The following is a 24,770-nucleotide window of genomic DNA, read 5'->3' on the forward strand; positions in this document are numbered from 1 at the left end:
AATAATATGCAATGGAATTACAATGGTGAACTCCTACCATCTTGTCTAGTAAAACTCTGTATTATCTCTAAGGCTTTACTGAAGAATTATTTTCTTATTCTTTTTAACGGTTTGAGCAATCTTTCATTCTTACATCTGATAATCTGAGCAATGTAGTTGAGGATAGTGATATGCAATGTAACAACCACTGTTGATTTGTATTAATTTGTCTTGAGACCCTGTATCACTTTGAATGTTCTTGCTTTGATTTGTTTATGTTTATGATACCGGTATACTGCTTCTGTTCTATTTTTTTGTTTATTTGTGTCTCATGTACTAGTCTCTTTAAAATTAAAAAAAAATAAAGTCCTGTCTGAGGAAATAGATACTGCTAGTAATAATATAAATTGCCACCATCTTTTGAAAAAAAATGACAAAATTTAAAAATTTTTTAAAATGTGAAACTCTTCTAGGAAAACAGTCTATAAAAATATAAAGATATCCTTCTAGAATGATTTTCGTGCTTACAAACAATGACATAATAACTTGATAAATTCCATCAACAGGGATACCTGCTTATGACAGACTCAAATTTAGATTATACAGCTATTGAAAGGAATGAGGAAGGTCTTTATATACTGACCTGGAAGAATGTCCAGGATGTATTAGTAAGTGGGAAGAAAATCAAGTTGCAGAAAACATATAATATTTGTCTTGGTTACTTTTCTCTCATTGCTAGGACAAAATACCTGATGCCCAAAATTAAGGAAGAAAAAGTTTATTTCACTTATAGTTTGTGGAGGTTTCAGTCCATACTTGGCAGATTACAAGGCAGAGTGGCACATGGCAGTGGGCTACAGCTCATGGCAGCAGAACACAGCAAAAGCAACAAGCACAAAAGCCAGGAATGGCCGCAAGCAGCCTCTTCCTCTCCCTTACATATGTAAACTATCCACCCCAGGGCAGGTGCAGCTCTCACACCCATAATCAGTCACTCTCAAAGCCTGCCCCATGACCTTATGAGGCTTTGGGGGGACATAGAGACACAAACCATATCAAGTATGATGTCATTTGATTTTTAAAAACCTATATATGTATACATACAAACAAAAAATTACTACTATATAGGATACACACTTAATAATGGCAACAATGGAGTTGTACTGTCAGTGGAGTGACTTCAGTTTTCTTTTACATATCACCATTTTGTTTAAACTTTATAATTAATGTGAGTTGTATGAGAAATTTTATAAAATCAATAGAATATTAAAGTTTTATTTTTAAAATCTTGAGCTGGGTGTAGCTGCACATGCCTGGAATATCAGCACCTGGAAGGGCTAAGGCAGAGGGATACCCATAAGTTTGTCAGCCTGGGCAACTTACCAAGTTCAAGGCCTGCCTGGACAAAAAAAACAAGCAGCAGCACACACAGGCACTGGAATTCCTTTCCCCCAGAAGTCCCTAGAAGCCAGGCATGGTGGCGCATGCCTGTAATCCCAGCACTCGGGAGGCTGAGGCAGGAGGATCATTGTAAGTTCGAGACCAGCCTGGGCTACAAAGTGAGCTCAAGGCCAAGCCTCAACTGCATAGCGAGACCCTGTCTCAAAAAGAAAAAAAAAAAAAAAAAAAAAAAAAAGTCCCTAGAGTCTGGAGTAGACAATTGCAAAGATGTTTCTGTTCAAGGTTTGATGGACACACTGAGCCACCTTCGGGAGCCTGTGAGATACGGAGAAGCTCAGGCTGTCCCCCAGACATGTAAACCAGACCCACACCTCGATAAGCTCCCCTTCTAGGAAAGAGCTCCGAACAACAACGTTTGGTCAGTCCCCGCTAAGTGCCACAGTGTTACGGCTTGTGTCTAAATATCCCTCCAAAGCTTCACGCAGTCATAGCAGGGTGGATCAGAGGTTGTTTCAGAGGTGGCTGGATTTAATGTGTGTAACCCTGGGGCTAATTCATGATGCAGTGCTAGGATCAAGGGCACTAGCATTAAGGGTATGAGTGCTGCCTGCCCTAAGGACCTGTGGTCATCCCTTCTGCCTACCATGAACTGTCTCCTCTGCGGTGTCCCTCTGATATGCCACCCTGCCTTGGAGACAGACAATTATGGACTGAAACATCTACAGTCTGTGAGCTAAAAAACTTTCCCCTGTAACTTTGGATGCCAGGTATTTTGTCTTAGCAACAAGACAAAAGTAATTAAGACACAAGGCAATTCCAGTTTTTATACCACTTCCTGTTACAATCCAAATTAGGAACATCTCAATATAAATGAGGATCATGAAGGACTCTCCTACCCAAAACAGCTTTCAAATATGAAGTAGCACAGGAAACAAACCCCAGGGTTTGTAAGTGCTGCATAATTTAGAAATGAAAACAGTGACATTCTACCCAGTTGACCTTTTTTCTACTAGTATTGAAAACCAAATTCAGTCCTTATTTCTTAGCACCTGACACCAAATTATTAAAAAGCTGTGGCAAGATCACCAACCTAAGGATTGCACATGAGTTTCTACGTGTGTGTATATGTGTAAGTACGTTCACTGCCAAGTACTCCTCTCCTTCCCTGAGTATCTACACCCTCAGACACATCACAAACCCTGTCCTGTTTGTAACACACATCATGTGTACTCTGTAGCCAGAGAGGCTGGGTCTTACCCACACGTGCAACTCCAAGGACTGCAACTCTGGCCACAGTGCCTTAGAAATCTAGAAACACCTAGAGGATGAATAATAAGATAGATGAATGGGAAGTATTTTAAGAAGTAAAAAGGAGGACATGTTTTAAATAATTTTCCTTTACACACGCTATAGCATATTTCTCGCCAACATTCCATTAAAGAAGCCATGCACGGTGGTGCACACCTGTAGTCCCAGCACTCCAGGAGCTGAGGCAGGAGGATCAATGCAAGTTCAAGGCCACCCAGGGCTACATAATGAATTCAAGGGCATCCTGAGCTACCTAGTGAGACCCTGTCTCAAAAAGACAAAAGGAGAAAAGAAAAATTCCATTAAGGAGATGCTGTCTAGAAAAAAAGCATTAAAGTAGCAGCCTTCTCCAAAGGTTTTTCGTGTCCTTTAACAATAAATATCATTAGTTACCAATGATAATAATAATAATTTAAAAATATACCCTTGCCTGCACATACACACTCAGGAGCCAATTTGAAGAGACTGGTCAAAAGGACAGCTAAAGATTAATAAAGACAACTGCAATAGGTTGAAACATTAAATGTGATCATAACAATAAATAAAAAGCACTCGTCACCTTTGGAAGAAACAACTCATTTTTAAAGTTGGCAAATAAAGAGAAAGAATCAAAAACCCACAAATATCTTACTTCTACTGTGCACATAGAAGCATCTATGTGCAGTCTAGTTGTACTAAACTATTCTACTAAGAACCAAGTAACAGCTGAAGCAATGTTTGTCCTTCTAGAAATACCTTCTCAAATCAGGGAACACCGTTATCTGGGTGTCAGCACTTTGCACCTCCTTCCTGAGTTAAGAAATCTAGGCACCAACCAGGCATGGTGGCACACACCTCTAATCCCAGCACTCGGGAGGCTGAGGCAGGAGGATCATTGTGAGTTCAAGGCCAGCCTGGGCTACAAAGTGAGCTCAAGGCCACTGAACTCACTGCATAGTGAGACCTGAACTGCACAGTGAGACCCTGTCTCAAAAAGACAAAAAAAAAAAAAAAAAAAAAAGAAATGTAGGCACCAAACACCAACAGCAGCTAACGTCGAAAAGAGAAGAAAACATGACATGAGAAGCACCTTCACAGGACATAATCAGCAAGTTGCCAGAAATGCTTCTGAATCTATACACCAATTTACAAGAGCTACAGGGAAGCAGGAGCATGTTAAACACTACCACTGAGGTGCACCATCCTCATATATAAGCTACAGTGAACTTAAGGGAACAAACCATGCAGTTTGTTCAACAAAAAAATTTTAAAGCAATAAAGAGCCATGGAGAAGGAACTTATAAACTAAGAGACCTAAGAGACTATCAGCCCAGTGTAACAGACCTTATTTGGGTCCTACTTACACAAACAAAATAAGAAAGCTGAGGAAATGTAAACATTAACTAGATTTGATAATATTAAGAAACTATTTTTTCAAAATGTTTTAAACCTCGTTGAACCACATTACAAATGCATTTAAATCGTATACAAAATCTGCCTCAAAAATTTCAAGGGAAGAATGAGTCAAGTTATAGATGAAACAGGATTAACCATAAACTGATCACTGATGCTGAGCTGATAGGGACAATGCAATTTAATATACCATTCTCTGTACTTTGTATGTTTCTGAAACTCCCTACTAGTAAAGTAGGCAAATCAGCTCCCACGTCCCGGGGGATTTACTGGGAAAATAAGTGCATATGACACGGACACAAAGACGACATAAAAAGCCAAGCACAGGAAGGAGGCAGAAGATGGGCTGGGACTGGGGCAGCTGGAACCCGCGCCCTGGAGGCTGCCAAGACTGGTGCTGTGTTTCCCCCATGTGCTGGCTCTGTCTCTCCCTCTTGCTGTACATCAGCTTTCACCACTTGGCAAAAAACAGAGCTGCCAATTTGTAAAATTTGGTGGCCTGCAGGCATGCTTTGTTTGCTCACACAGTGCTTTAAAAATTGATTTAGTTATTAACATTTTTAAAAGGGAGATTTTACATACAAGCCCAAATTTCTGGCATCACTTAAAAAATCAGAAGTCTGACATTCCATTGCAGTGCCAGGAATCAGCTGGCAGGGAGAGGGCTATTGTGTTTAAAGGGAGCTGGCGCTCTCTGCAAGGCCCTGGGGGCCACCCTCCTCCTACCTGCTCTGCTCAGGGGGGCTGCCTGGCTCCACCACTCAGCCCTCTCAAGTCTCACACATAGACCCTTGCTGGGGTCCAGGGAGATCTTCATCAGGGTCCCTTCCCTTTGCGTGACTGCTATTGTCATCAGCACCTGGGACTATTTTTATATGCAATGACATGCATGACTCAGTTTCCATGTCTGTGAGCATAAGGAAGTTGAATTAAATGGTCTAAGTTCCCTTTTAATGTTTGGATTGTCTTTCTGAATTTAGATCTGAAAAGCAATTCGAATTAGCACTATTATGTACCTAAGGAATTTGTTTTAGGTATTTCCGATCCTTAATCAATACTTTTAATCTGCCCCCCAACACAGATTAACAAATAACAAAATGAACTAGCACTAAACACAGAAGTTTTAAAGTCTTTTCCCGGAAGCACTCCGCTTCTGGCCCATGCCTCTAAGCACATGTCACTCCTTATGCTAGGATTGCCTTGCCTGCCTAAGAAAGATCATCTGTAATTTCACGCTCTGCTGAAATATTTCCTCTGTTACTTCCCTGTGTCCGTGGGCAGCTCACCCTCCAGTCTGCATAAACTCCATGTCCGTCAGCACTGCCTCTGCTGCACGTAGTGACTTCCTCCTGGGTTAGGTGTGTCAGGCTGATCATCACCTGTGGATGCCCTGTGAGCCTGGCCCCTGGAGATACTCAGTACTGGGGGGATAAAAACTGGAGCTGGAAGGACCAGAGATATAGCTCAGTGGCACAAGCACCTGCCTGGCAAGCACAAGGTCCTGAGTTCAATTCCTGCTACCAAAAAAAAAAAAGAAAAGATAATTTTAAAAAAATAATAAAAACAGGGGCTGGGGATATAGCTCAGTGGCATAAGTGCCTGCCTGGCAAGCGCAAGGTCTGAGTTTGATCCCTGGTACCGCAAAAACAAACAAACAAACAAACAAATAATAATAATAATAAAAACAAAACACTGGAGCTGGATTTCTCCATCTGGATTTCAGGCCTCAGGAGGACAAGTGGTAACTGGTAAGCTTTGAAATATTCACCCACTTGTCTGGTAAATTGCCTGGAGAATACAGCAAGAAGAAAGGGTGAGAATAATTTGCAAGCTCTGATCTTTTTTTAACATAGTTATTTCTAAAATAAAGCCCTCTCTAACCATAGCCCTACCCAACATGGGCTCTGGGGATCTGCAAGCCTTGAGAGATCTACTACTTCATACCCTCCCTCTGCATTCCCTTCTATGGCAAAGGCAGCCTCTGACACATCTCTCCGTAGCTACAGATCTGACCTGGCGCTAGTCTCCATGTCCCCATTCTGAATGGCTGCTCCAATAAAAGTCTGCTTAGAGGTGTAAACATTCTACCACTAGCACTCACTTGTTACTGCACACTCTCACACAGTTTGGCCACAGTCACCTAACTGGTGTTAGGTGGGGCTTCTAGTGCACGCTCTGAGCCACGACATTGTCGAAGGATTGGGGCTGGGTGGTGAAACCCTTCAAATAGGGCACGAAATACTGGTCTTTATTTCAAGGTCGCAGGCCTGTGGGTCAGAAAACTTAGAAGTATAAAGAATGTATAGGCAACATAGAGCACAAGTTCTGAAACAAAGACCTAGGAGAAAAGGCACAACGAAAAGCAGTTACGTACATCTAGAAGAGCTGAAAGCAAGGACTTGAGCAGATAGCTCCAACCCATGCTCATATTAGTACTCACAACACCCAGTGTCAGTCAACAGACAAAACATGGCCTAGAGATACAATAGAGAATTAATCAGCCTTAAAAAGGAAAGACGTTCTGGCTCACACTACAACACAGGTAAACCTGAGGTCATTATGCTGATGAAACAAGCAAGACACTGTATGATTCCATTGCTCTGAAGTTCCTTGAACAGTCAAAGCGAAGAACAGGAAGTAGGTGGTGGTTGCAAGAAGCTGAGGGAAGAAACAGTCCAGGAGCTGGTGTTTACTGGGTACAAAGTTTCCAATGAAAAAAAGGGAAAAGTTCTAAAGATGGACAGATGGTGATCATGATCATTGCAAACCAATGTAAACACATTTAGTGCTGCTGAAATATACACAAAAGAACAGTTGAAACGATACATGTTACGTTTTATCACAATTTTTTAAAAGTAGTTATATATTAACTATACTATAAGACAGGAGAAAAAAACATTAGACTGTAAGTCTGAAGTCTTCCACCGGAAGCTAATGGTTTGGTTATTTAATATTTCTTCGCATCAATCTGATCTACGAAATATAGGAGAGAGCTCCCTCCTCGGGTTGCTATAGAGATTAAATGAGGACACACCTATCTAAATAAGTTTGAGTAAGCACATAACAACTTTCTGAACCTCACTCAAATATCCTAGAAAGGCTGGAGAAAGACACTGTCTGGGAGCGTGGCCCACACTAAGGCAAGCTGAGCTGCTCAGCTCAGAGCAGGGAGATCTCGCTCAGAGGCCGTCCAGTGTCCAGGCCACATGCTGGGAAGAGGCTGCCTTCTCCTGCTCAGCCACTCCCCATGTGGGAGGCCTCGCTCACCCCGAAGACCAGGGACAAGATCTGCCCTGCCCATCTCACAGGATGACTGGTAAGGAGCAAATGGGGAGCTATGTGCCAAAGGCATTTTCAACTTGGAAACCAGCGGAGAAGCATTATTCTTGCCAACCCAAAAAGATAATGTCATTCGCTTTCACAAGCATCACAAATGGGTTTTTAGGACACCCCAGTCCGAGCTCCCCTGAGCAGCCCTTGAAACTGCCCTAACAGAAAGTCTTCCTCTTGTTTCCCACTATGTGAAGCATCAAGTTTGAAGCAGCTGCCCTTCCAGCCAAGACCTAGGAAGTGAAAAGCTAGGACCGGGCCACCCTCCTCCAAGGGGCGCCACACTGCCGGACATCCCTGTGACGACTGGCTGCAAGAAGAACAGACATCCCCACACTTCCTCATTACCAGGACTTGGCCCAAGAGAACTGCATCACCTCCTAAAATGATTAATCCCCCTGTCACCAAAGCCTTGGGGACATTCTCTCCTCCGAACGTTCCCCTGTGCTCTGGCTTTGCCTGATAGCAGGGTGTGCCCTGGGGACTCCACTTCTTAAGCAGATGCTACGTCTCCTTTCATGCTACATGCCTCAGGTAGATGTCCTTCCTCCTTTCTCCCAGTCACTTCCAGTTAAGCCCCTCCCTTAGTCCTCTCCCTGTTGCAAAAGCCCCACATCACTGGGGCGTGGGGTTTCCAGCTGTAATGTTCTGCTCCCAACCCCAGTACCATCAGCTCCAGATCTCCTGGTCACTTTCCTCACTACAGAGGATACCTGCTTCTAGTTCAGACTTCCTTCCGGTCCCACCTCCATCATCCTCCTCAGTGACTCGTGTGTGTGTGTGTGTATGTGTGTGTGAATGACCCAGCCAGGAACCTGAAGTCCATGATCCTCTCCGCTTCGGAAAGAGAGGATCCTCTCCTCTACCTAACACTGCCATGGTCACACCCTGAACTTCACCACCACCACCAACAGTTCTCTCCTCAGCCCTCCAGCCTCTGCCTCCATCCTGCACCAATACCCCTGCAGTAAGTCTCTGCCCTCCTGACACCTCTGAGCACAGGCCTCCAGCACACTCTTCCTGCACTGCTTGCCTCTGGGCTACACTGCCCTTCTTCACTACTCAGGTCCACAGCCTGACATCACAGGAGCCCTCAGCTCCTTCCTCCTCCGTCACCCCCACCGCTCTCCCTGCTGGGACAGCCAACGAATGCGGCTGCTGACTGAAACCAGCCTCACAGAACTGCACTTGAAAGGCATTTATGTTCACAGCCCAGCAATGGGTGTTCACACACACATTCTAGAAATCTCACTGACTCTCCACTGCTCCTTCCCTGTCCCACTGTAACAGACAATCCTACCATCACTTGCCCCACAGAACACAGACGCCGCCAAGCACAAACTCTCTTGTGGCTCCTCCACCAAATCCACAGCTTTCCAGCATCGATACCCTCCTCCTTGTCCCTGACCATGTGGAGGGCAGACTCCTGCTGTGAGCAAAAGCCAAGCCCACTGCACAAGCCCAGGACGCCAGACTGCTCGCCCTGTGCCCAAGAGCTGCGTTCTTGCCATTGTCCTCCTCTCCCTGCTCACTCACCTGTCCTGGGGTGGGCGGGGTCATTCCCACCACACAGTTACTTTCTGTTCTATCTTCATCCTAAACATACACAGCCCTTTGATCCCCATAAGTCCGTATAGCTAAGGACATAATTTCTCTACCAAAGTTCTCTATCTCTATTAATTGTCTTAGCCCATTCTGTTGTTACAACAAGATATCTGAGGCTGAGAAATGCATACAGTAAAGAGAAGGAGGCTTATCTACCTCACAGCTTTGGAACCTCAAAGTCAAAGATCAGGCAGCCCCATCTGGTCAGCCTCTGCTAAGGGCCTCTGCTAAGGGCCTCTGCTAAGGGCCTCTGCTAAGGGCCTCGTGGTGAATGGCATGAAGAAAGCACATGAGCAAGGTGAGACAGGAAGTCAGAGAGCAAGCAGGGTCCCTGTCACTTCCCCTTCTGGCTTCCATAACACCTCCTCTCAGGAAGCAACCAAGGTCCCACAAAAACTACCTTCAGATATCTTTCCCACCGTCAGCATCCTCCCCAGCAACCTATTACCTCCCACCAGCTCTTCCCTCTACGGGGTCCTAGCACCTCCACCCCACCACACTGAGGACCAAGCTTCTGGCACATGAACCTTTGAGGAGCAACGTGCGTCCAAACTGTAACACCATAGCTTCTCAAGCTCCAGTGCAGACATAGATGGACTGGGAATCCTGTTCAAACGCAGGCTCCGATCTGCAGATGAGCCCAAGGTCCTGTGCCACCTACCGATCTCAGGAGCGGTTTTGGAAACAGAGCACACTCCGAGTAGTAAGGGCTCGGTTTCCTTTCTTTGACGCTTTATGAAATCCACTCCAATCCAACTTGCTCAATATAACTTCACAGAAGCTGAACTCGTCAAGGCCACCTGCAAGCTTCATGTAGCCAGCTCCAATGAAAACTTTTCTGTTTCTCCTCTCCTCTCCTCTCCCCGCCCCTTTTAAAATGAGCACAGAGCAGCTGTATAAAGGTGGCCAGGAAAGGAGAAGGGCTGTAGGTCAATGCAGAGAGCCCCTCTTGGCAATGTTCTCCTTGTCCCTTGCCCCTCTGGCTTCTACAGCAGATATTCTCCCCAGGGCTTATTGCTTCTGGTTTGCCCATCTTCCTCCTTTACCTGGCTTCTAAGTGGCAGTCAGGCCCACACTCTTCTCCATTCTCTCTAGGTGACAGATCCGTTCCATGTCTCCACACAGCTTCCCATCTGCTGGGTGCGGCTGTGACGCCTCGGCCTTCTGCAGCCCTCTCCACTTAGCTGTCTCACAAGAATCTCAAACTCATGACTCTTCCCCTTTGAAACTGCTTTCTCCACTATCCATACCCCATCTAATAGCTACTAAAGTACCTAGGAGTACCCAGGTCATTTCTAACACAGAAACCTTGGCGTTATTTTTGAGCCCCTTCCCGTCCCCCAACTCAATTCATGACCAGTTCTATGGATTCCATCTCCAAGCATCTCTGTACTTTTTCTACCGTCTCCTCCACATGTAAGTCCCAGCCATAGCTTCCTGGCATCTCACTGCCAGCTTAGTTCCTCAGCAATCCATTGTCCACACTGGCCCTGACATGAATTTTCTAAAAATGCAAATGACTATGTGTACCATTCTAATGGCTCACCATGAATAAAATCCAAACCCTCCACTGACAAAGGCCTCCCATACCTTCATCCAGCCAGCGTTCCCTTCTTCCAGCCCCAGGAATACGCCAAACACGCCATACCTACTTCCCTCTCATACTGTATTATGGAAGACCTGAAGCAAAAGAAGCAGAGGTACAGTCAAGGAACCAAAAATAGACCTTTGCGGTGGGCTGGAACAGAGAGGAAGAGGTGAAGCCTGGTATAAGCTAAGTCGGGAAAGGTAAGCAAGAACCGGATCCTTCAACGAGCTAACGCCCCACCAAGCCTAGGGATGGTAAGACTCCCTGCTGACAGCACTGGGAAGCTACGGCAGTGTCCCGGCAAATCGGTGACATCACCAGGCCTGTGATCACTCTGACTAGAATAGACAAACACCCAGAGGGACCAGAAGCAGATGTGGGAGTTGCAGCAGGCCAGCAGCAATGACAGTGTGGACAAGGGGGGTGACAGTGGACATGGGGAAGTGGCTAGATCTTAGAACAATTAGGAGGTTTAAAAATGGCAGCAAGGGGCTGGGGATTTAGCTCAGCGGCAAAGCGCCTGCCTGGCAAGTGCAAGGTCGTGAGTTCAGTTCCTGGTACCGGAGAAAAACCAAAAAAAAAAAAAAAATGGCAGCAATTACTGAGTGAACAGATGTAATCTGAGATTTTTTAAAAAGCTCGATATGCAAGTATTACTAGAGGCATCCCATTGGCAGACATTTGTTCAGGACAGCTAGTGGATCAACAATAAACGGCCACCAACCCTTTCCTGTGGAAGGAAGGAAGGGGATTGTGGGAAAGGTACGCTAAAACAAAAGAAACAAAGATATTAGCTCACAAATTAGGGCAGCACATGGGAAAAGGGCCAAAACTGGGAAGCAGAGGAAATGCAAATTGTGCTGACTTTTCCACTCTGCCCAACAGTGACGCCAACAATCTTCAACTGGGCTGGGAAGAACAAAAGCAAGTCTCACAATTTAATATGATTAATGTGATCTTTTGTTACAAATATGCTTCATTTAAATTCATTCAGAGGATATTTGTTTCATGAAAATATTAGAATAAGAATTTTTTCGAGATGAAAGGCAGAGCAGAGGTTATTTAGTCAGGCTTTAAGTTCAGGAATTCTAAACACTTCTTTCCACCAATACACACTCAAGAAGCTTTTGTCTGTACACTCAAACAATAAAGTTCTTCTACCCAGGTGGACAATTAAAATGTGCGAGAGTTTCAAGAAAGAACTGAAGAACCATTAGGCAAATAAACACCTCCCAAAGATTAAGAATAATAGGAGGGACAGAAGCTTTAATTTCTCCAATTTTTTTTCACCTACTTTGCAAGTGAGCTTTATTTTTAAGATTATACAGATCATTAATGACTAATTATAAGCTGTTTTCAAGGATATAACTTTGGCAATAATTTTGTACCAATTTGTTTTAGGATTAAAAAAAATTCAGCTGTTCCATTTGGTTTAGGAACCAGCAAGATTTAAATTTCTAATTTCCAAAGCTACTGTATATTTGGCTAATTAATTCTAGCATCTGACAATTCAAACCAAAACAAAGAACAAAGTTTCAAGGATAATATCTAAGGCTTCTAAAACAGCAAAAACTCCAGCTGTGTCTTAATCTCCTACGTTCTTTACGGAGCATCTTAAAGATTTTCTCAGTAATATCTGACCTAAACCTTATGCCCCTCCCCGCCAAAAAAGTGGTTAGCCAGCCTCTGAGAATGCCAATGGCATTTCATGTCATCCTTCTCCACATTATACCAGGTTTGGTCTGTCTGCTGGTTGAAGTGCTAGTCACTTCCACGATTAGATGCCAAGGCAGCACAGCTTCTATCCTGATTACTGCCTATTCATCCTGCTTCTCTCCCCTCTAGACCATTAGCTCTAGAGAGAAGGTGAGCCACCATCTTTCGAAGCAGCCCTGGGGAGAGGCTCTCACATCTTGTGAACCAAGGCCTCCAGCCAACAGCCATGTAAGCGCACCATCCTGGAAGCCGATCCTCAGCCCCAGTCCAGCCTTCCAATGACCGTAACTCAAGAGAGACCCAACAACTTTGGTCAGATTCCTGAACTGCAAAAACAGTGCTGTTTTAAACTGCTAGATTTAGGGATGTTTGTTACACAGCAATAGAAAATTCACTGAGAAAGCAGATAAACTTTAGAGGTCATCAGCCACAGTGGGCCTTCAACTCATGCCAGTCACTAAGTAAAATTATACAGTTTGGAATATTTTAATTTTGACCAGGCTTAACTTGCCATAGATCCAGTGGATCTAAAATATGCTATAAGTTGTCCACAAAGCTATGACAATAATGTATTAGAAATTATCAATTAATGGTACCTTTTTCTGCTTGTATATTTTACATTAAAAAACCTCTTGAATTGAGGGTGAGACTCAGTGGTATAGCACCAGCCTAGCAGATATGAAGCCCTGGGTTCCATCCCAGCATCCCATCACCAAAAAAAAACAACTCTCAAGAGAACACTTGGGAAAATTATAAGCAGCCACTTTTCTTTAAAGTGACCAACCTGAAGCTGAGACCTGGCTGACATTTTGTAGGTGTCACAGTACCACACATACCTCTGCTCTTTGACACTGAGCTTCCACATGCTCCACATCTTTCTTTTCACTCTTGCCATTTGGAAGCGCACACATATACCCTCTCACCTATTTGCTCGGCTACTGTTTGGAATACCTAAGAATACATGCAAATATACACCCCTGTTTATATTCCTAGGTACCAACAGAACTGAGGAGCTAAAGGAGATTGCTCACAGTCAAAGCTCCAAGGCCAGACATTTCGATCTCGGTTGGACCAAGGAGTAACTGATGCTCAAGGATAGTTTCTCTCCACCTCCCCACCACACCTGATCACCTAATTAAGGCAGCAGTCCATTCTCCCCAACACTCTGTTCCCCCTGATCTAACATTAAGACTTCTCAACAATATGCATCATTTAAACAAAAAACAAAAAAACCACCCAAGTATCTTGCATGTCTAATGTTCAGAAGTATAGTAAGTCCCCAATTTCTGAGTGGCAAACTTTTATAGAGGTACTGTACAAGACTTACTGCTGGCTTACAAACAAATCTGACTTACAAACAATTCCCTGGAATGGAACTCTTTCCTAAGTCAAGGACTTGGAGCCAAAGAAAATGGGATCTTTGTATTTTATCTTGAAACCAATTATACTAAAAACTTCGTTGGAATTCACCAAGATCTCTTACAACCTTGCAGTTCTAGACTGTTACACTGTCTCAAATTTAGCTTTCAGAAAGGGTCTCCAGTGATGTTTCTAACTTCCATAAACTAAACAAGAATTTAGTAATTCAATGTAAAGGTACAGAGGAGTTGAGTTAAGGTACAAAGGATTAGCTTGATTCTCAGGTTTTAAAATTTTTCAGGAAGCCTCAAACCATCTTCGGCCAAGGCAAGAACCTTGAAGAATTTCACGGCAAGAATTTAGAACGTTTCCATTTCTCCCATGACCTCTTCATATTCCCTTGAAAGCTCTAATTCTTGTATTTCTTGATATTCTATGTCCCGTTTTCCCAAAAGATACCCAGCAATGTATACCCACACTTTTTCCACACAAAAGCCTGGGAAAACGCTTACTCTTCAGCCACAGGAAAATCTCACTGGGCTCTCAGATAAGAGTATTCACTGTTTTCAAGGGAAATAATATGAATAGAAAAGGAAGGCAAGGGCTTGAGGGTGAAGCTCAGTGGCAGATATGCTTAGAAAGGCCCAGGGTTCACCATAAGCACCAAAAACATGAAAGGAAAGCAAGACTCAGATGTGGTCAGAATAAAGCAGAGTAGCTAACACAACTAAAACCACCCTAAAGGGATGTGTATCCCTGGTTTCTTCCTACCTATGAGACTCAGCTTTCTGGTACTATGACAGATCCCTAAGGTATTCCACTTAAAAAGAGGAAAGGTTGTTAACGTATCTCAGTGCTTCCCTAGCAGGCATGAGCCCCTGGGTTCAATCCCCAGCACAGTTCACAGCTGGCTCACAGTTAGGAAGGCTTCAGTCTACGGTCAATTGGCCTGTGGTGCCCAGCACACTGTGGTGGATCAAGCTGCCCACCTCATGATGGCCAGGAAACAGAGATAGGAAGGAGCCAGGACCCCAATATCTCCTTCAAGGGCACATCCCAGTGACCTAATTCCCCCCCTAGGTTCCACCACTTAAAGGTTCCACTGTCTCCCACAGGCCACAGGATGGTGACTAACCCTTACCACACAGGCCCTTGAGGGATGCTTATCCAAACCACAGCACCAGCCCCCGCTACCATAAAGAACACCTTAAGTGCTCCCTATTTCTTACTATTAACAATGAGGACAATATTACCACCTTCTTCAGCGGATTGTGGAGGCTCAAGATCATACTACTAATAAAGTTCCAGAGCCAGCACCCAGGCTTTGTATTCAAACCCCACTCGTCCTTCCCAATATTCAGCACCATTTTTCTTGGTGATCCCATTGCTGAGATCCTCGATATTGTTTCTGTTCCTCCATGTATAAGGAACACTACCTGGACTTGTTCTAGGGTTCGACATCCAAGAATTCTGTTGCTCTGCTTCGAAGCTCGGTCATTTGCACATCCGAAAGATGCTATCCCCTCTGATAACCAATTGGTGCCCACTCTCCATCCCCAAAAGTTAACAAGAAGAAACGAGGTTAGAAAACTAGGACAACGCGGAAAGTTCTCTATTCTACAAGAACTGAAGTCAAGCCATAGATAACTGAAATGAGCAATCAACCAAGTCTCTTCCATCGACGATTCTGAATCAGTCCACTTGACCTGAGGATTCCCACCCCCGAGCCCCTTTCTCCTGGAAATGCGCACAGAGAGAAGGCAGTCTGTGACCTCTGCGACCAGCAGTGCTGAACCCACCCCGGACACCTAAAGTGGGCAGCGACGGACCAGTAAAAACTACCGGGCTTCCTGGGTCTGCAAACTTCGGAGCAAGTAGGCCCCTATCGCAAAGGAGCTGGGGAGGGAGAGGGGTTCCTTTGCAAGACAGGACCAAAAACAAACAGCGAGGAAAAAAAGTTTTAGAATTGGCCCCAGGTCATCCCAAGCACAAGTTCCTACCATAACAATAAGTTTTTGCAACGCTTTACCACTTACCTTGCCCAAAGCGGCGAGGAAGGGACTGAGGAAGTGGACCATTGCCGGGCGGGAGGCCCAAAAGGGCAGGAAGTGGAAGCTGTGGCCATTTGCGGGAAAAGGGAAGGAGCAGCGGCTAGAGAGAGGTGGGGCACCGCCCCCGTCTCCGCAGCCCTGGCCGATCGGGAAGACCAAGGTTCTCCCCACCCGGGACCCCGGGAGGCGAGCGGGGCGCTGCCCGGGTGTCTCCCTCCGCCGGCCTCTGGCAGCGGGAGACCCGGCCGCCTCCCGGCCACAGGAGGCCACCAAACGAGCGCAGGGCGGCGCGCCCAATCCCGGCTCACCCCACCCCGAAGCCCTGACAGGGCGCGGAACCTTACCTGGGACCCGTCCCGCGCCGCCTCCCCGGTCCGCACCGGCCCGCCGCTCTTAAACGCGCCCCGCCCCCTCCCGGGGCCGGACCCCAGCAGTCCCCTGCCGATTTGTCATTGAGCAGTCCCAGCTCGCTTCCCCACCCCTGAGCGCGCCCTCGGCGTCGTCCAGGCAACCCCTCCTCTCGGGAGCGCGCTCTCCCTTCCGCTCTCTCCAGCCCCCTAGAGGCCACGCCTACCAAGGGCCTGTCAGCCCATCCGAAGCGGGTCGTCCAAGCCGCGAGAGGCCCGCAAGAAGCTTTCACCAATGAGAAGCCGTCTCACACGGAGGGGCGTGTCCGTCAGGCGCGCCCCGCCCCGCTTCATTTCCTTCTTTCGGCAGCCGAACGCGCTGCACGTGACCGCTGCTGCATTGGCGGAGCTCGGAACCGGTCTGGGGACGCTGGGCGTGGGCGGGCGGAGCGGCGCCTGGTTGCGGGATGTAGGCCAGGACGAGCCTAGATTAGTGAAAAGCGAAAGGGAAGGACAGATCTGACATAGGGAAATGAAGGAAAATTAAGAGGCGGCCAAGTGTGCAAGCGAGCAGGTGTGAGAGGCTCCGGGCAGTTCTGGAGACTACTGCCAGGGGTCAGCTAATGACACCCCATGACAGTAATGGAGCAACTTAACTAATGCCTCCCTGTAAGGACCCAGGCCACACACAGGAGCAAAGTCCCTAGTCGCAGCCACACCCTGAGGCCAGCCAGGTACCATAGGTTTTCTCCTACAGTCTGTCTCTGCCCTCGCCCCTCTTGGCCCTTTGTCATTTTCTGGCCAAATAAAACTTCGCTGCAAGTTGATTTTCCTAAGTATCCCCTTTCTAGATCTGAAAACTGAACACCTTCTCCTCCACACCTTTTGTGGCTCGTGGGATGCCACAGAGTATTGCAATAAATAGTTTAAACGTTGGCCTCTTTAGTCTCTAAGGAAGGCAACTTGTTCAAAGCGATGCCCACAGCAGCTAGCACAGTGTAATGCTTTCATTGTTGATAATAACTGTAAGTTATGATAGATATGCATTATACTGTAGGCTTTGTTCTTTGATTAGATTGCTATGTATCAGCAACTAACAGGCCGGTCAACACATCGATAGCAAAAAGCACAGAGGCTTAACAGGAGATTACACATACACGCTGTGTGATTACACAATACAGCGCAAGGAACTGGTGGACGCCCCACAAATATGCACTTACACTGTGATTGCCACCAGAGGTTGCCGTATACATCATCCAGTGTTCATCCAGCCTGCCATGGCCTTTCTTCCCCATGCACATGGGTACCACCCTGGTACTAATTGTGTGCAGCCTGGTGCAGGGGCTGCAGCCCCTGCCTCAGTGAAATGAGTAGGTCCGAAATCGGATCACACGCAGGCCGGAAGTTTCCTGTCCCTCCCACCCCCCAGACCCCATGGTATGGGAGGTTTTTTACCTCTCCTGAGGTACATGACTGCCATTCCTTCTATTCAGGAACAGGATGCACTGACCAGAGAAAGGTTAACTTGCGCCCACCCCTCACCAGGGAAGGGTCTGGCTTTTGTGGGTGGAGGGACAAAGCAAGAGAGGCTGCATGACCCTGGCTGAGGGGGCAGGGGGCTCTGTCCCTCCCCAGCTCTGGAGAAGACTCAGTTTGGGTAGGAAAGAGATGGCCTTGGCAAGTGAGAGAGGGAGGATCCACAGTCACAGAGCAAGGCCCAGAAGAGCTCTTCCCTCTGAGATGCAGCCCTGCCCTCCTCTAGGGCAGTAGGCAGTGAGGAAAGGGCCTGGGGTGTCCCAGAGCACTGTGGGAGGTGCCTGCTGCTAGGACAAAGACAAGACAGACCAAGCGCAGGCCAAGGTCTAGCAGTTTAGTGAAACCCTATCTCAAAATTTAAAATTTAAAAAATAGAAGGGACTGGGAATGTAGCTCAGTGTGAAGACCCTGGGTTCAAAACAAAAACCAAGACTCACACAGTACCAAATACATATGTTGGGAGGTGGGAGTGCCTGGAATGTTCTTTCCATAGCTGCAGTGGGTTAGAGGGATTTTGAGGGTCTTGCTGGGGATCTTGTATTCCTGCTGCTCAGGCCCCAGGCTCTGTCAGGAGTCAGAGTTCCACTAGGAAAAGATCAGCGCAGCTGGAAATCCCTGAAACCTGGCATGAGCCATCCCAGAGGCAACTAAGGCCGGAGGCCTCATGGTATCCTTTCCTGGCAGGTTATGTTTCCAGACCAGTGTCTTGTGTGAGCTGCTCCAAAAGGGTGCTGCCTCTGCTATCTGAATCCAACTCACTAAGTATTCTCTCACCTCCCACCCTTCACCCTTGCCTGCCTTCTGGAGCAGATGCAGGAGCAGATGCAGGGGGGAAGGAGGGTCTATGTGCAAAAAATACTAGGGTTACAGGCATGTGCCATCGCACCCAGCTCTGTGATTCTTCACTGTTGTTTGACAGATACTTCTCTCCTCTGGGCACAGGATAGAATTAGACTCCTCAGCTGTCTGTAGTTGGGTGGGACCATTTGTCTAGCACCACCCAATGACTTGTAAGCAGAAATGATACATATATCCTTTCCAGGCTGGGGAATGTGATTGCCGGTGTGAAACCCTCCAGAGCTCTCTTGTCCCTAGTATAGTCACTGGGGATATTGGAAAGAGTGGCTTCTCCATCAGCATGGGCTTCTACAATGAGCACAACCCCTTGATTCAGCATGACTGAGAAGAAACTTTTGTGGCACTACAAATCTCTCCAGGACTGGTCCTCTGTTCAGCTGCAGGATATAAGTAAAGTATTACACTGTGCCTGAAGCTCATCAAGAAGTGCTTGAAACTGAAAAGCACGAGCTGTGATGTAATTCACCATTTTTGTAACATCTTTGAAGATATGGTCTAACTTTTTGCTCATTTCCTTGGCACAAACAGCTTCTTGATGTATAATATAATGAAATGGAATGACTGGATGTTTTCCTTCTTTACCGAAGAACTGTATTAAACCAGACATTGCCCCTACTGTGCCAGCTGGTCTGTCATTTGTAATTGAAACCACATTATCTGGTCTCATATCTCATGACAAAAAGCCTCCATCACAGCATTGTAGCTATAGACCCCTCGTGTTCTTCAAGGCAAAGATACAAGTTTCACCAGCTCTTCTCTCTTGATGTCATCAACAGCAAAACACAAAATTATTCCTGGCATTGCATGAGTATTTATATCTGCACTTTCACCCATGCACATGTAGTAGCAGGCTGCCTTTTATAAGTCAGTGGTGATCTGCTAACATCACTTGCCATGTGAAGGATTCAATCATTTACAGTATTTCTACTAAGTGGCATCTTAGAGATGCATTGCATAACTTTATCCTTGTTTTGGGAAATCGTGAAAAAGGGAATTACTCCCAGACAACATGGCCATTTTGATAAAATCCCCATCAGAGAGGGGCCTACCATGGTTTGCTATGCTCAGTCATATTTGAAAGTTAGAAGCTGTCAGCGGATTTGTTTAAAAAAGATAGTTGCAAAAACTAAGATACTTGGAATATTTCCTCACTTTCCGCTTCACCAAGTTTAGCAGCACTTTTGTCGTTGGTGTCAAACTGCCATCTGACACTTTGGTGTGGGACACACAACACTTTCGCTACACATAATACATAAGGCTTTCCCATGGCATGGAGTCACTCCAAATGATTCTGTCTAGGCCTCTTGGAATAATCATCCACTATCTGTTTTCAGTTTTTCTTTTTTTTTGCTGTAGTCATTTTTTTTTTTTTTTGGTGTTCAAGATTTGGAATCTAGATTTGGAGTCTAAAATTTTAGTGTTCAAGATTTTGGAAAACACAAAAATTTTTAAAAAGAAAACCCAATAAATCTATCACTATACCAAAAATAGCTAACACTCTTAGTTAACACTGAAGAATTGGATATTTCCTGAATCATCAGTCTATGGCAGTGATTCTCAGCTGGGGTTCCTCTTGAATTTGCTGACCACTAGTTTAAGGGGGCCATGTTCCATTGACCACCCGCTTTTGGCTGCTTTGAAAAAGGCATCTGAGTGCACTTCCTACCTGATGGTGGCACCTGCTAAAATCATAGCCAGTCTAAGACAATCCAGGCCCCACCCCCCAAAAAAACCTTGCTCTTGTTTTCATCAATTCCTTACAAACAATTAAATATGATGCTGCAGATTCAAATAGGCCAGGGGGACAACACAACATTAAAAGTATCTAAGTCTCTTAATTAGAATGTCTCTTTGCTAAAGCTTACATATTAAATTTCAATTTTTCATAAGAAAACTTATAGTTAAAATCTTGTAATAAAAACAAATGTATTAAAACTCACGGCCAGTCCAATCCATGAGAAAGTTCAGACGAATTTCAGTGAATGAGTTATAGCTCATGACATCATGAGCACCGACATCATCAGCACTGCTACTCCTTTCCAAGCATGACCTGTGCGCGCGTTGTTATCTGATGTTTGGTTGCTGGGGTGATACTGAGGCAACTTGGCTAGCATGCTGACAGAGAGGGCTCTGTGTGCCCACAGCAGCACACATGCCATAGCTTCATATTGTCCTAGTGAGATGGAAGCTACTAATGAAGTTTGGGCTGGAAGGCTGATATACTTTGATTTAGGAGTTAAAATGCTCACTCTAGCTGTCATATAGAGAAGAGGCTGAAAGGAGCAGGTGTGGGAGTGGAAGTTCCAGAGGTTCAAGCACAATGAGTTCCACAAGGCTAGAGGCTACAGAGGGTGCTCAATCCTCAGATAACAGGAGATATGGGGAGATTGCTGGAGAAGGGGAGCAGAAGAACTGGACACTACACTAGGAGTATCCTCCTGCCACAACCCCAGGGAAAACATAGACAAGGTTTGCGGTGAAGAGCACCTGAGGCTTTGACACCAGGGATATGGATGCTCAAATGCCAGGCAGGAACTCGGGGAGGGTGTGGAGAGGGAGAGCTGACTGATTCCCTAAGCATCAGCCAGTATTAGAGTTGCTCCCTTGAGCTGGTAGGATCATATAAATAGATGGTATTATTAGAAAGCGCCCAGACAAGCCCCTGGCATCTTTGTGAGCATTTAACCACCTGAGGGGGACCATCTCAGAAAAAAAATGAGGTTGCCCATCTGAAGATGGGGGAGCATTGCCACATACTGAAAGTTATGGAAAGAATCTAATTTAAGCAGCGAAATTTGATGGACTTTTAAGTATATTTGGGAATAAAGAAATGCGACGAGCTTGTCTTGGGAGTGGCCAGCAGAGGCTTGAAGAAAAGAAGGGTTTGGGATTGCCGCCCAGGCTGCAGATAAGTGTTCCAGTAACTCAGGGGTACATATCCTGAGTACCATCAGTGCTTTGGTATCTCCACCCCTTATTGCCCAAATGTTCTCACATTTCCTGCTATCTACTCCTATTCTGAAGAATGGTTTTCTTGGGTACATTCACATGCTGGAATAAGGGACTAATGATAGCTCAGTGTGTAGCCATTCTTCCTGGGCATGTGTGTCATCCAAATGATGAGAACCCAAAGTCCCAGGGAAGGGAGAGTCTGCAAGGGGGAACTGAGATCCTCCCCCAACACTGGAAGGATGGAGCAATCTATCCCTCCAGAGAACATTCCACTCCTGAGCTCTCGTTCCCCTCCGGACCCCAGGCCTCACGTAGGTACTGCGCTATCTGAACCCTTGTCTGCAGCCTGGGCAGCAATCCCAAGCCCTTCTTTTGTGCCATTACTTTATTTCCAAACATACTCAAAATCTTGACTTTGTTGCTCAATTTAGTAATTGCCACTATAGCAGATACTGGGGGTTTCAAAACCACTTTTTCCCCTAAGTGCTTTATTAAGATCTTCTCTTCTCCCATCACCAGTTTTCTCCGTGTTTCTCCTGCCCTGCCAGCTGGTGGGAACTAACAAGATCTTCCTGCACAGTGCTCAGTCAGAAAATCAGGAGCCCAGGTAATTAGTCAGGAGGTGAGCGTTCATCTCCCAACAGAAACTGATCTACTTGGGAAACACTTTAGAAAAAAAGGGTGACTCCTTTCTACTTTTAAATTATTGAATTAGCAAGACCTCTCTTTCTGCCATCATAGCTCACAGGGCGTCATCGCTCAGAAATGAAATCAAGTGTGTCCTGTAATTGAGTCCTTGTCCTGATTGCTGACCCACACCACATACCTGTTTGTGTCCTCCTTCGCTGCTGCACGCAGCCCCGTGCTCTGTGCTTCCTAAAATCCACACAGTACACAACTGCCACTGATCTGGCCCTGACCCCAGGTAACCAGATAAAAACCTCTGCAGACTGACAGCTGCAGAGCACTGGACTATGAGATAAAATGAGATTCAAGTGTCTAGATTGTATGCTGAGCTCTCTCCACAGTGAACTACTACTTACAGGCTCCCAGGAAGCCATCCACAGTGAAAAGTATGAAAAGACCCTTTTGGGCCCATCTCTGTCACTCCATCAAGGGAAGCATTCTCCTGCCCTCATCAAAGGTCTTTCCTGGATGCTACGTGGACCACAGATATACCTGGGAGTAAACTCAGCCACAGACCCCTCCTCAGACTCCTGGGTGACCTCTGCTATTCCTTAAACCTTCAGGCTCCTGAAAGGCCAGTCTCTGCTGTATACCCCACCTTGCATGAGGATCTACATCTACACTTGTGGTTCATGTACCTGATACATGCTGACTGTACCCAAGCATGCCCAGGTCCCCAGCCCAGTGTTCTCCTCATCTCTGGTGCATGTGACCCCAGGAGTGCAGCAGCTCTCAATGGCAAGTTAGACAGACAGACAGACTCTTTAGGAAGGACAGGGAAGGTGCGAGTTTGGCTGAATGCCTGCCGAGTGCTTGATACTCTTAGATATGGGACATGGTCTCTCAGTACACATCCCTGCAGACCCCTGAGCTACTATTCTTGAGTTAGAGATGAGGAGCTTGGGCCTCGAGGGCCCAGGGATCAGAGAGGACTTGCTCACTCTGGACCTTGGCCTGCACTTACTCTGTCTTGTCTTTGTCCTAGCAGCAGGCACCTCCCACAGTGCTCTGGGACACCCCAGGCCCTTTCCTCACTGCCTACTGCCCTAGAGGAGGGCAGGGCTGCATCTCAGAGGGAAGAGCTCTTCTGGGCCTTGCTCTGTGACTGTGGATCCTCCCTCTCTCACTTGCCAAGGCCATCTCTCTCCTACCCAAACTGAGTCTTCTCCAGAGCTGGGGAGGGACAGAGCCCCCTGCCCCCTCGGCCAGGGTCATGCAGCCTCTCTTACTTTGTCCCTAGACAAAAGTGAGACCCCTCCCTGGGTTATTAGCACCATACTTTCGCCTGTGGCTTTCTGTTTCCCGGAGTAGCCCATAGTCACCCTGCATCTGCTGCACAGGGCAGGGCCAGGACGAAGGGTGAGAGATGAGAGGAATGCAGGTGGCCATCAGGAAAACCCTAAGCCATCAGAGTCATGACCCTAGCCCTCAATTTCTCCCTGAAGCAAGAGCACCAAGCCATCTGGGCTGGGGGTGAGGCTATGGTCCCTAGCACAGGTTAGGCCTGGGTCCCATCCCCAGTGCTGCAAAAATAAAAATAATTGTGCATCTCTAGAGTCAGGGTGGAGGGATGGTGCCTTGCCTAGAATGCCTTTTTGCTCCATGGCTTTGATTATTTATGATGACCAAGAAGGAATTTGGCAGAGAATTACAAAAATAAGGCAGTAGTAAGCTTTGTGTGGCCTCCCAGTGGGAAAGCAGTGTCTCCAAGTCCCCAAGGAAACCCAAGCACCTGGGAAAGCTACATTGGGTGAGAGGCTCAGGTTCCTCCTGTCAACACTCCTGCCCTCAGGGAGAATGAACAGCCCACATAGGTGACCTGTCCAGCTTTGACCCCAGGGTCATGAGTCATAGAATGCTGAGCTCCAGGCAGCTGTAGAGACCAAACTGAGGCCTCCACATTCTTGCAGGATGACAGGAAGAGCCAACTGGCCAGAGGTCAGGCTCCTGCTGACTGCCTCTCCAGGAGGCCCCTCCCCAGATCACCTGGATAGGTAGGAGGTGAGGCCCAGAGTCCAGAATACCTCCAGGGACATGTTTGTAGCAGCTGAGGCTGTAGAGATCTCGTGACCCTCCCCACCCCACCCCACTCCAGAGTCGAGCCTGCTCCGTACCAGGTCTGCACTCAGCATTTCCCTGTATCTCTCCCATGGCCCTTGAGGGAGGGTGACCTAGAATCACACAGCTTGTGAGGGGGAGACCAAGCTTCCACCCAGGTGTGTGTGAAAATGAAATTCACACTCTTTATTCCAGTTTCCACCACCTTCCTCTCCGTGATGGTCGTGAGGCTGTGTGACTTGAGACAGGTCATTTCCCCTCTGTGGACCTCAGTTTTGTCTAGAAAGTGACAGTCAGCCCACAGTTCTCTGTGGAGCATATGCTATCACCCAGAGAACAGAGCACTGTAAGATCCCACAGCTCTCACTCCTTTGCAGAGGGCATGAAGCATCAGGGTGCCATGGGAGAAGGAGGCCAAGGGACCAAGTGATGCACCTGAGGAAGCAGCTCACGTGCTTGGCACCTTGGCAGAGCCAGTTCAGCTCTCTGACCATGCAGGTCCCCACTTCCTAGCTCCATCTTTTTTTAAAAAACAATTGGAATTACTTGATTTTATTTTATACTAGGTGGTGGGCACAAAGCAATCCTGCTTAATAAAGTTTA

General features: G+C 46.5%; 1 protein-coding gene across 2 annotated transcripts in view; it reads right to left on the reverse strand.

Annotated features, from left to right (window-relative positions):
• Positions 1-16,284, reverse strand: part of Ralb (v-ral simian leukemia viral oncogene homolog B) — a 41,384-nt gene extending 25,100 nt beyond the window's left edge. The window contains exon 1 of one of the 2 annotated variants that reach the window (XM_005397650.2): positions 16,074-16,284. The gene's annotated coding sequence lies outside the window, so the exon portion shown is untranslated. Of the gene's footprint in view, positions 1-15,714; positions 15,803-16,073 lie in introns of those variants that run through there. The other variant, XM_005397651.2, reaches the window with a different exon arrangement.
• Between the last annotated feature and the right edge of the window lie 8,486 nt (positions 16,285-24,770).

Source organism: Chinchilla lanigera, unplaced genomic scaffold (assembly GCF_000276665.1).
Source record: "Chinchilla lanigera isolate Chin_1 unplaced genomic scaffold, ChiLan1.0 scaffold00058, whole genome shotgun sequence".
Classification (NCBI taxonomy): Eukaryota; Metazoa; Chordata; class Mammalia; order Rodentia; family Chinchillidae; genus Chinchilla; species Chinchilla lanigera.